We start from the raw sequence: 10,437 nt of genomic DNA on the forward strand, positions 1-10,437 counted from the left end.
GATATCACAGGCGTCCCAGTTGGGACATCTACTCCCCAGAAAGTAGCGGCCTTTGCAGATGATCTTTTTTTTTATATCTAACCCGGTCATCTCCCTGCCCAATCTAGTAGAAGAAGATCGCTTGTATGGAAAGTTATCCAATTTTCTCAATAACTACTCTAAATTGGAGGCGCTCAATGTTACTATGACAGCTTCCTCTGCTCACAGTCTGTGTAACTCCTCTTTTAAATGGTCTGCCTCAGTGATCATGTACTTGGGCACAAAGATACCCAGGAATCTTTCTGAGATATTTAACCTCAATTTCCAACCGCTACTTCTTAAACTAAGAAAGGATCTACAACAATGTACATCTGGCAGGTTCTCCTGGTTCGGGAGGTGTAATATCATAAAAATGAACATTATGCCCTGCATCCTGTACCTATTCCAGGCATTGCCGATCAGCATCCCGATTGGGATAGACTGTTCGCACAATTCCTATGGAACGATAAACCACCCAGGTTGAGGTTCTCCCTCCTGCACCTCTCTAAATTTCATGGAGGATTAGACTACCAGATGCGTCTCTTTACTATGCAGCTTGTCATCTTGCCTTGTCAGGATTGCAGACTGGTGCCGTAATGGTGACTTGAAGCCCTGGGTTAACGTAGAGCAGGCAGCATTGAATATCCCTTTGAATTGCCTTCCCACTGTAGGAGCCACTTGGAGGGTTTGTAGAAAACTGTTTGTGCTCCCTTCTATCTCACCACATCCTTCTCCCCTCTTTCCAGTAAATGGATATCCCTCTTTCACCCCAGGACTAGAGGATGTAGTTTTCTGATCCCTGATGAAGTCGGAATGCTTTAGGGCCGTACATTTTTTTTGAGATGGTGCCTGGCCCTCTCGGGAGCCTCTCTTGGCAGATCCCAGAACATCTGCACTGGGTTTTTGGAGAAATATACAATTGTCCCATTTTATTGCCTCGTTACCGCCTGCTCTGTATTTCTCTCGTTCACTTACGGCCTTTGAAAGGGAGTGTGTCCAAACGGGCCCTTCCCGCCATATGGTATCATATATGTATTCTTAATTGAATACTTCAGCAGTAGACTACATCCCAGATTATGTGAAGAAATGGGGAAGAAACGAGATCTTGAGGTTCAATTCACTCCAGCCCAAGTTACTAGAATTATACATTTTACCTTTTTAAGTCCTCAACCCATACACGCTTCCAAGAATCTGGATTTAAGCTCCTGACTATATGGTACAGGTCCTCTATTCAATGTTCTCTTCTGTTCCTAATTGTTGTTGGAGATGCAATAAATCACCTGGTGACTTACTCCACATCTTCTGGTCCTGCCCGAAGGTGGTTCCCTTTTGGACTTCGGTCCGGTCCCTACTCAACAAGTTCACAGATAGTGAGATCCCATGGGTTCCGGCTTTTTTCCTCCATCATAATTCCTTTTCCAGGAAGTATTATAAAAACTCAGTTCTGCCTTGCTGAATGCAGCTAGGTTGTATTTCGGAATTGTGGAAGACAAACAAGGTGCCCACGATATCCATGTGGCTTCACAAAGTTGGAGAGGTGGAGCGACTCGAGGACCTGGTCTGGTCTGATAGGGGTCTCCGAGGCAGGCATTGTAGGACATGGTTCTACTGGACCGAATTCAACCTAATTCTAGACAACCCCTCTTAAGGGAGTGCTATTTAATGCTTCAATTGGTGCCCGGCGGAGGGGGTTGGATCGTATTCTACCAACGCTCAACCTCCCTCTCCCTTTTCCTTCTAATAATATCTCTTTTGCTTCTAGTTGCCAGAAATTACCTGGTTTACATACAAATACTACGCGTTCATTACGTGGGTGGAACCTTCAACATGTGTGTTTATTGTTTAGACCTCGCACACCTTGCAACCTGTCCATACGTCCATAGTAGCTGTCATTGCAGATGCACTTTCTAGACTCCTATGATTATATCTCACTATGTCTTGCCTACCGGTATTGTCTATCACCTTTGACAGCTAGGTAACCCACTCTACCAAGAAGTAAACTTGGAGTGGAAAGAGTTCTACACATCTTGATCCTACTTAAAGGAAGCCGCATGGTCTTATTCTGTCATTTGCCATCCTTTATTTCATTTTTTTCCTTTTGTTTTATCTATGTTTACGATCTAGAAAATGAACCATTCATTTTTCCTGCCATACTTCATATGGTACTTTTTGTATCTTATGTTTGTTTTTGTTTATTGTGTTATAAAATCTTTAAATAAAGAATACATTTAAAAAATGTCATTTTGGACTGTCTACATAAGTCCTATGATATCAAATTATGCCACAAGGTTATTGTATACGTGCATACTATGAAAACCTGTTATATCACTTTTGTACATCCTAGAGCATAGACCTATATTGTATTTCCAGAGAAGTGTTTGGTACCAGGGGAATTGAATGCTTGTCTGATATATTAAAAATGTAGTTTAATATAAAGCAGAAAGCCAAGATGAACAGTGCGGTCATGTGAAAATATTCCCTGGCAGCCACATGATATATCTGACATTGAGAATCAATGATCTTTGTATGAAGGTATTTTCTTGAGCACTGAGTCAGTCATATGGTTTCAAGCTGTGTTTTTCTGTATAAATAACAGACTTTCTTACCAAACTATCTCCAACTACTTATAGCATTACCTTTAACAAATGGAATATTACAAACAACAGTGAAAATTCCATTTGGAAAATAAGGAGAGAATCATAAAGATAAATACATGCTATGCTGTTTATACTAGTGGAAATGTAAAATGTAACACTAAGCAATATTATACAGAAAAAAAATTAGGCAATGTTTGCACTATTCACCAGTGTTTCCGGATGTGCGTTTTTACTGTTGGAGTGTAAATTAATTTTTTGCGTAGCTCCACTCACTACCCTGAAATGAGGAATAGTTTCCTTATATTTAGCATGTGTGATGGAATGACCAATGTGAATATCTTTTTTAAGAAGGATTTACTGTACTATGCACTAATTTGGTTGGAGGGCTTTTTGATTTATTTAGTCCCTTCTCACTATCACCTGTATAGGTATACTATCTCATAAAAACATATTTGTCTAACCAGTTTACACTTTAGCATATTTATTAGATTACATTCTGAGTAGTGAAACACAATCTAATGTTACAGTAAATTATGTTTAGATAGATAAATATTCTGAGTTTTTACAGCTAGGATAACCACTATCCAGCATTGTTCATTTTTAGTGTCTTTGGAGGATGCTAAAAGTGCAAGAACTGGGCCTCGGGTCCTTCAGTACTTTTGTCAGAATATGGTAGCTGAGTGTGCAGCTACAAACACAGTGAAGTACAATATTCGGTAGAAGGTTAGTTGGAATATGGCCATAGGCTGAAAGCTATGAGGTCAGAATCAGAGTGTCAGAGACAATCGGAAATTAGGAGGTGTATTAGGATAGAACATACAGTAGCTTAGGGCATGCAGCAAGGAAATACTTAGACAAGTAAAGTTACTAATGAAGATAAGATTCTCAGCACACAGAGTGCAGTAAATAATAGGAGCCAGACACAGGAAAATGTACCCTTAAAAAGCCAGATGACAAGTTAGAATGGGTGACCAGATGCACATGCTTCTTCCTATACCATGAAACAGGGGCATGTGCCCTCCTATTCAATAATGAGCATGGACTGTATGAGAGCATAAATCCTGCATGTGAATACATGGGAGAACACATGCAGCTGAAAGTAGGAGAAGAGAGATAATGGACTTACAAAAAGAAAAAAATACAACAATTTTGCTCCATTAGCACAATTGCACCTAAATTGGTAAATAGTCACAAATAACATCTACCAATAGCTGTTTGAGTCTGAGAGCAGCCTTACTGGTGATATGTTCTGTTATGAAATCACCCATAGCGAAGAGGAGTAAGGCCAAGTAGCAAGTGTTCACTGGATAGTCAAGCAAGGATAATGTAGAACACCGGGTACAGGTTAAAGAAAATGCATGACCTCAACCCATATTAGATATGCTTTTACAAATTTTAGCCCTCATAGATCTCGGGTCCCAGAACGTTATTTACCTCTTTCTTCAACAACAGAGGGATTGTTTATTCTAGTGTAGGGGATATACTGTAGAAATTAGACATTTGAGAAGGAAGGAGTTTAACTTAGTGATGAGCTCAAGTTCCCTTTAGATCAAGTCCAAAAAGGACAGAAGAAAGGGCTGATGTGATTTCAGAATGTCATACATAATGATAATAACACAATTACATTAATTAGATACTTCTGAAATGATATTGCATACCCAATGGTCAAGTCAAAGGGACTGCAAAGAAATGTATCAATAATATCAACAATAATATTGTTGTAATATCATCCATGAGAAAAACTATTTTTTTTCAGAAAATGAATGCATGAAAGATAAAGCACTATGTATTTCTGCACTGGAGGGAATAGATTTCAGTGCAATACATGTCTGCACATTAGGTAATTCCAGTATGCAAGTTCTAGCATCTGCGATGTCCACATGATGTCTTTTAGTGCTGAGGCCTTGATGGCACCTAAGGGAATACCTCCTGAATGAGAAACAAACAATGCTGCAGGACTTGACTCTATTACAGAAGCAAAGGAAAAGCTGGGGTGGAGGGTGTTAGCTTAGCTCAGGATGGGTTAGGGGTCAGTAAAAGGTGGTTTTTATAAATGTTTAGTAATAACAATCTACAAACATATACTTATAGATAATGTCAGGCTTTTTATTTTTTACATACCTTATTTTTTCCTCCCCATTCTTCTCACAGTGACCATTTTAACTAAAGGCAGATTAATTAACCTCTATTTACTTCCTTGAACTCTGGCACATGTGAATAGGACATGTGACTATGTGCATCATCTCAGGGGAAGAAAATGCCTTTTTTTTTTAGATCTCATGATTACAGATGAGATTTACCAGCAATGCTCTGCTGATGTAACCTTCGCAGGGTGCAATGCTTTGGCACGATTACATCATGTGTGCCAAAGTGGACCAGGAATAATAAAAAAAAAAAAGTTAATTCAAAGTTAAACTAAAAATACGTTTGTTTAATGTGCTAATGAATGTAATATTATTATTAAACATGATTTATATAGTGCCAACAGTTTGCACAGCGCTTTACAACATAGTGAAGACATTATAATTACAATACAATTCAAGACATAATGGTAATGAGGGCCCTGCCACTTTCCCCCCTCTTACAATCTAAGAGGGGGGAAAGTGATACATGAGAAGGTGGCTGTGGGGATGAATTGTTTGAGAAAAAGGTAGTTCAGTGGTTAGTTTGAAATGGGATAGGCTACCCTGAAGAGATCAGTCTTTAGTGATCGCCTAAAGGCAGTCAGAGTAGGAGATAGACGGACAGGTTGGGGTAAGGAGTTAAAAGAATGGGAGAGACTCTAGAGAACTTCTGGGGGCGAGCATGTGAGGAGAGCATAAGATTTCATACCAGCATGCAGAGCTGTATGCTGATGGAATTTTAGTCAAAGGGGGTAAAGGCCCACTTAAAACAGTTGTGTATCAAAATTCAGAAGACGTTCATGATCCTTCATAATGAGAACACATTTTGTGCAAGCCAAGCTCCCTAAATAGTAAGGTGTTAGTAAACAGTGTCTACATTTTTTGAACCTCAAATTCAGGTCCAATCAGAAAATAAGGTTATCGTCCAGTATTTCAATAAGTATGCAGATTGTATCCCCACAATAAGTTTATATGGTAATTGTTTTTATGATAGATAGATAGATATATGATACAAACAAACATTTAGTACAGGACATATCTTGCACACAGGACTCTGAGAGCACTAACGACAGAGAACACAGCGTGATTGCTTTTTTTCATCTAGGTTGTTTTTGCTTGGAAATTAAAAGGGGGCTATGAGCTCCCTCTTGAGAGGGAGCAGGGTTTTTTTTGTTTTTTTACAGCAAAAGGTAAGGAAGAATAAGAAAAATGTGTTAAATCATGAAGCTTAGATTTGGGCTTAGTATCACTACAGCAATGTTGATGTACAGGATTGCGAATATAGTTCAGGAACTGGTAGCAGAATGCTTTGTATGCTTTGTATGCTGTCTTTCACTGTTCATTGTTATTAAGGTGTGACATATGTAACCAGGATCATCTTTTAAGGAGGCACCTGAAATAATGTACCATAACTTATACTCTATAGACTTGTGCGGCGTCAAAAAAATCGTTCCGTTTCGGAATATCCGTTATTTCGTATTTCGTAATTCGTATCCAAAACTCAATTCGGATTCGTACGAAATACGAATTTTCATTAGTTTCGGCACATTTTCGTAACTTTACGAACATTCGTTATGATGAAGTTAAAAAGCAAAAATACCTTTGTTAATATTGGAGTCGATGTGGTAGTTGTTTTTTTAGCCGAAATACGAATTCCGTTAACGGATTCCGGATCCGAATTTCGTATTTCGGACTTAAAAAAAAACTACCATCAACTCCAATATAAATGTACTTTGCTTTTTAACTTCACTATAACGAATGTTCGTAACGGAACGAAAATATGTCAACGGAATTTCGTATTTCCTGCCTGTGTGTATTGTAATGCAACACTCAGCAGCAGAAGAGAAAACCTCTGATTGGTCAACCAAAATGAAATACGAATTCCGTTAACGGATTCCGTATCCGAATTTCGGATTTTAAAAAAAACTATCAACTCCAATATAAATGTACTTTGCTTTTTAACTTCAATATAATGAATGTTCGTAACGGAACGAAATTCCGTCAACGGAATTTCGTATTTCCTGCCTGTGTATTGTAATGCAACCCTCAGCAGCAGCGGATCCGTATTTCGGATTTAAAAAAAAATCTTGTCATGTTGTTCAACCTCATTTACAGGGGTAATATTAGTTCCTGTTTCAAAGAAATTCGGATCCGAAATTCGTTAACGGAATTTCGTATTTCAGATATTATTCGGAAACTGTAATTCGGATTTCTGATGCTTCCGAATTTACGAATTTCAGGAAAATTCATACGAATTTCGACTCTTAACGAAACGAATCGCACATGTCTAATACTCTATAAAGGTGTGACTTTGTTATCCATGTATGTTAAATAAAGTTACTTCTAAGAACCAACTAGCGCCCACATATTTCTTATGGCAAATTACTGACCCTTTCTCCTTGCTGCCAGCTTCCATTTATCTCAAATAGTTAGGCATGTTCATTAGGCCTACAATATCTGCTTGTTGAAGTAGTGTGGTGCTTTGCTTGGACTCTGCATTGCACTGTGAAGCCATCTGGTGCTAGGCTTGCATTTTACTTGCATTGGGAGAGTACCTAGGAAAAAATACAAGCCCTATACCACTATACCACTGTTAGTCTATCTGCTGATCTGTTTGCAACCTCATTTTGATCTTTAAACACAACTCTTGTTAGTGTCCATCAGCAGATCTAAAGGAAACTGTACAGTCCGATTATACCTTTTATGGTCAGCTCAAAACACACACCGCAGGTACCCAGGTTTTGATTTGCTCTGGGACCTGTGTCCCTATGTGCCATACTATTGCCATTGTTTGTGTAATGGAACCTGGAAAACAAATGATAATACCTTATATTTTGCCACTCTTATGCTCAGTAATATATATATTTTTGCATTACAAACATTACTGATATTGTGCAATCATCTATATACTTTATTATTTCATGTTTTAAATACATGGGTTTGGCATTCTCAGTGCTCTATTAAAATATCCACTCAGCAAGCTGTCATGGTTTAATTTAATTAGCTTCCATCACCTATGATCTCCCAGTGATTAACAGATATCTAAAATCAATTCACGCATGACTGCAAACATCAGGACCACAATATTATAATCATATATTGATGTATTTAAGCACAACTTTGCCCTGAGTTTGATATTTTAAATAGGGAAGTCTTAATGGTAGAAGATTTTTCAAATAAATAACCTACTATAATTCAGGAAAAGAATAACATGGTAATCGATCTAATGGAGCAAAGAGCACAACCTGTATTGCAATATATCAATGGTTCTAGTATCCTTATAGATTTTATAAAAAAAATAGTTGATGAATAGAATAACTTTGTATTAAAGTAGAACTGAAGCCAAAACTTTTTTTTTTTTTTTTAGCTTTGGATAGAATAACTCCTGTCAGTTTTTTTTTTTCATCTGTGTCCAATTGTTAAAATTTCCCTTCATTTTGTCCGATACTGACAACTGGAAGTGAGAGGAATTCCCACCAAAGTGAGGGGAATTTCTGGTGGTCAGCAGTTTCCTATCTATTCCTGTTCTGATGACAATCCACAATTTGGGATTTAACTGCTTGTTTTTGTCAAGGTTCAAAAATAAAAAGTTATACTCACCTGAACCGCAGAGCCGGTTGCCTGCTTCTCCAGTCTCTGAAGCCTGTCTCCTCCGACTCTCAAAAAACTCACAAAATATTATAATGGCCATAAACTTGGGTTTCACCAAAATGCTCTTAAAACCCATTTTAAAAAAGAAAGAAAAAGGAAAAAAAGCACCAGAACACACCAATAACGTGTCAAAAATGCACATAAACACATATGCAGAAATTAATAGAGAATGGTCTGGAGATGATGTGAACAAGCTCTTAAATATATGGATTTCAAGTGCTTCAGTCATCTTAATCTTCTGCTGTTTGCATGCACAGTATAAGCAGAAACGAATCCGGAGCCTTTCAGTGAAGTGGCTGTGTGGCTTCCATCAGGTTATACAGAAAAAATCTCTGCTGCGCCCAAGGCCAGGTTCCTCAATGCTTCCCCTCCCTACCAAACATGAAGACTGGCAACCAGATGGTGGGGGCGGCAGGGTTGGTTTTAATTTTTTGTATTATTTTTAACTTTTTTATTTAATACTATATTTATTTCTTATTTTCTTAATTTTGTTTTGCCCACTTAACTTTATTGCTATCACACAGGAGCTTACATGCCCCTGTGTGATAGCATTTGGAGGTGAAAAGGTTATCTTTATTGAACCTGTCATCTTCAATACAGGAGTGTGAGCACAGTACTGTGCTGGAATTCCTGTGACAGCTGAGATGGGAAGGCTGTGAGTGCACCTCTCTTATCTCAATCTTCTCAATGTCACAGGAGTTCCAGCCCAGTGCTGTGCTAGAACTCCTGTATTGGATTCACCTATTGGAGAACATTCAAATGCTATCACACATGGGCTTATTAGCTCCTATGTTATAGCAATAAAGTTAAGTGAAAAAAAATGATAAAAAAATAATTACATAAAAAAAGTAAAAAATTAACAAGTAATAATAATTAAATTAAAAAAATAAAGTAAAAAATAAAAAAAATAAGAAAAAATATAAAAAATAAAGTGGTTGGCGGCGGGTGGTGCGCGCTCTGAGGAGGGGGCGCACATTGCGGGAAGTGGCCTTGGGGCAGCAGGCAGGATAAATCTGGTCCTGCCAACCAGTGTGTAGAAGCGCCTTGTTATATAGATTTCTTGTAGTATACCATATTGTTTATTTGACTTTGTTGTTAGTAGCATTTTGGAAGATTTTGCTTTTGTCTTTTCTATTAATCTGTTAAGATTTCAACCCAGTTACTTCAATGCAAAATAATAATTGTCTGAAGTCTTATAAATTAAATAGGGATTTCTGTTAATCAATTATAAATGTTAATTTCCATTTTTAATATTGTAGAAGCTAAAAATTACTCTTGTTGTCAATTACTTTTTAAAATTAACCATATGGGATAAAATCTGCTGGATGAAATACAGTAACATGATGAAATTGATTTGTAGTAGTTATAGCTGTCACTCTGTAATTGAGCAAAGGATTTGAACTTTCCCCCAGTGATTTTCATAATAATCATCTTTAGCCGTGTGGATTTTGGTTCATTCTTTACCGTATATACTCGAGTATAAGCCGAGTTTTTCAGCCCATTTTTTTTGCTGAAAAGTGCCCCCCTCGGCTTATACTCGAGTCAGCGTCTCGAGCTGGTCAGGTTTCTTCTTACTTACCTCGCCGAGCGTCGCTTCACTGCTGCTCCGGTGGGCGGCGCTCCGAGCGGGGTCATCTGGCAGTCTAATATACGGTTCTCTTTTCTATATAGTTTTTTTTACTTGAAAAGGATATAGTTACAATTTTTTAAAAGCTTTAGAAAAAAAATTAACATGAATAAAGAGTTTAACTAAAACAATATATTTCCAAGTTACCTCAAAAAAGCTAATGCTCTATGATAACATAAAGCTATCCTGGCACATGCAATGAGAGAACAAAGCTGCTCTACCTTCTCAGACCCAATACTCCATGGGGATCACAGTGCTCAGCGTGAGTCTGTGCCGGACCCAATCAACAAAATTAAGTGGAAATTAGCTGCCACCCGTAGGAATCCTCTTAATGGCATCTCTTTATTGAAAAGGCATAAAAGCAGCTACAAAGATTGCTATAAATAAATGTAGCATAAATATATGTGTAAGAATTATGCAA

Source organism: Nanorana parkeri, unplaced genomic scaffold (genome assembly GCF_000935625.1).
Source record: "Nanorana parkeri isolate BGI_ZX_2015 unplaced genomic scaffold, ASM93562v1 scaffold8, whole genome shotgun sequence".
Lineage (NCBI taxonomy): Eukaryota > Metazoa > Chordata > Amphibia > Anura > Dicroglossidae > Nanorana > Nanorana parkeri.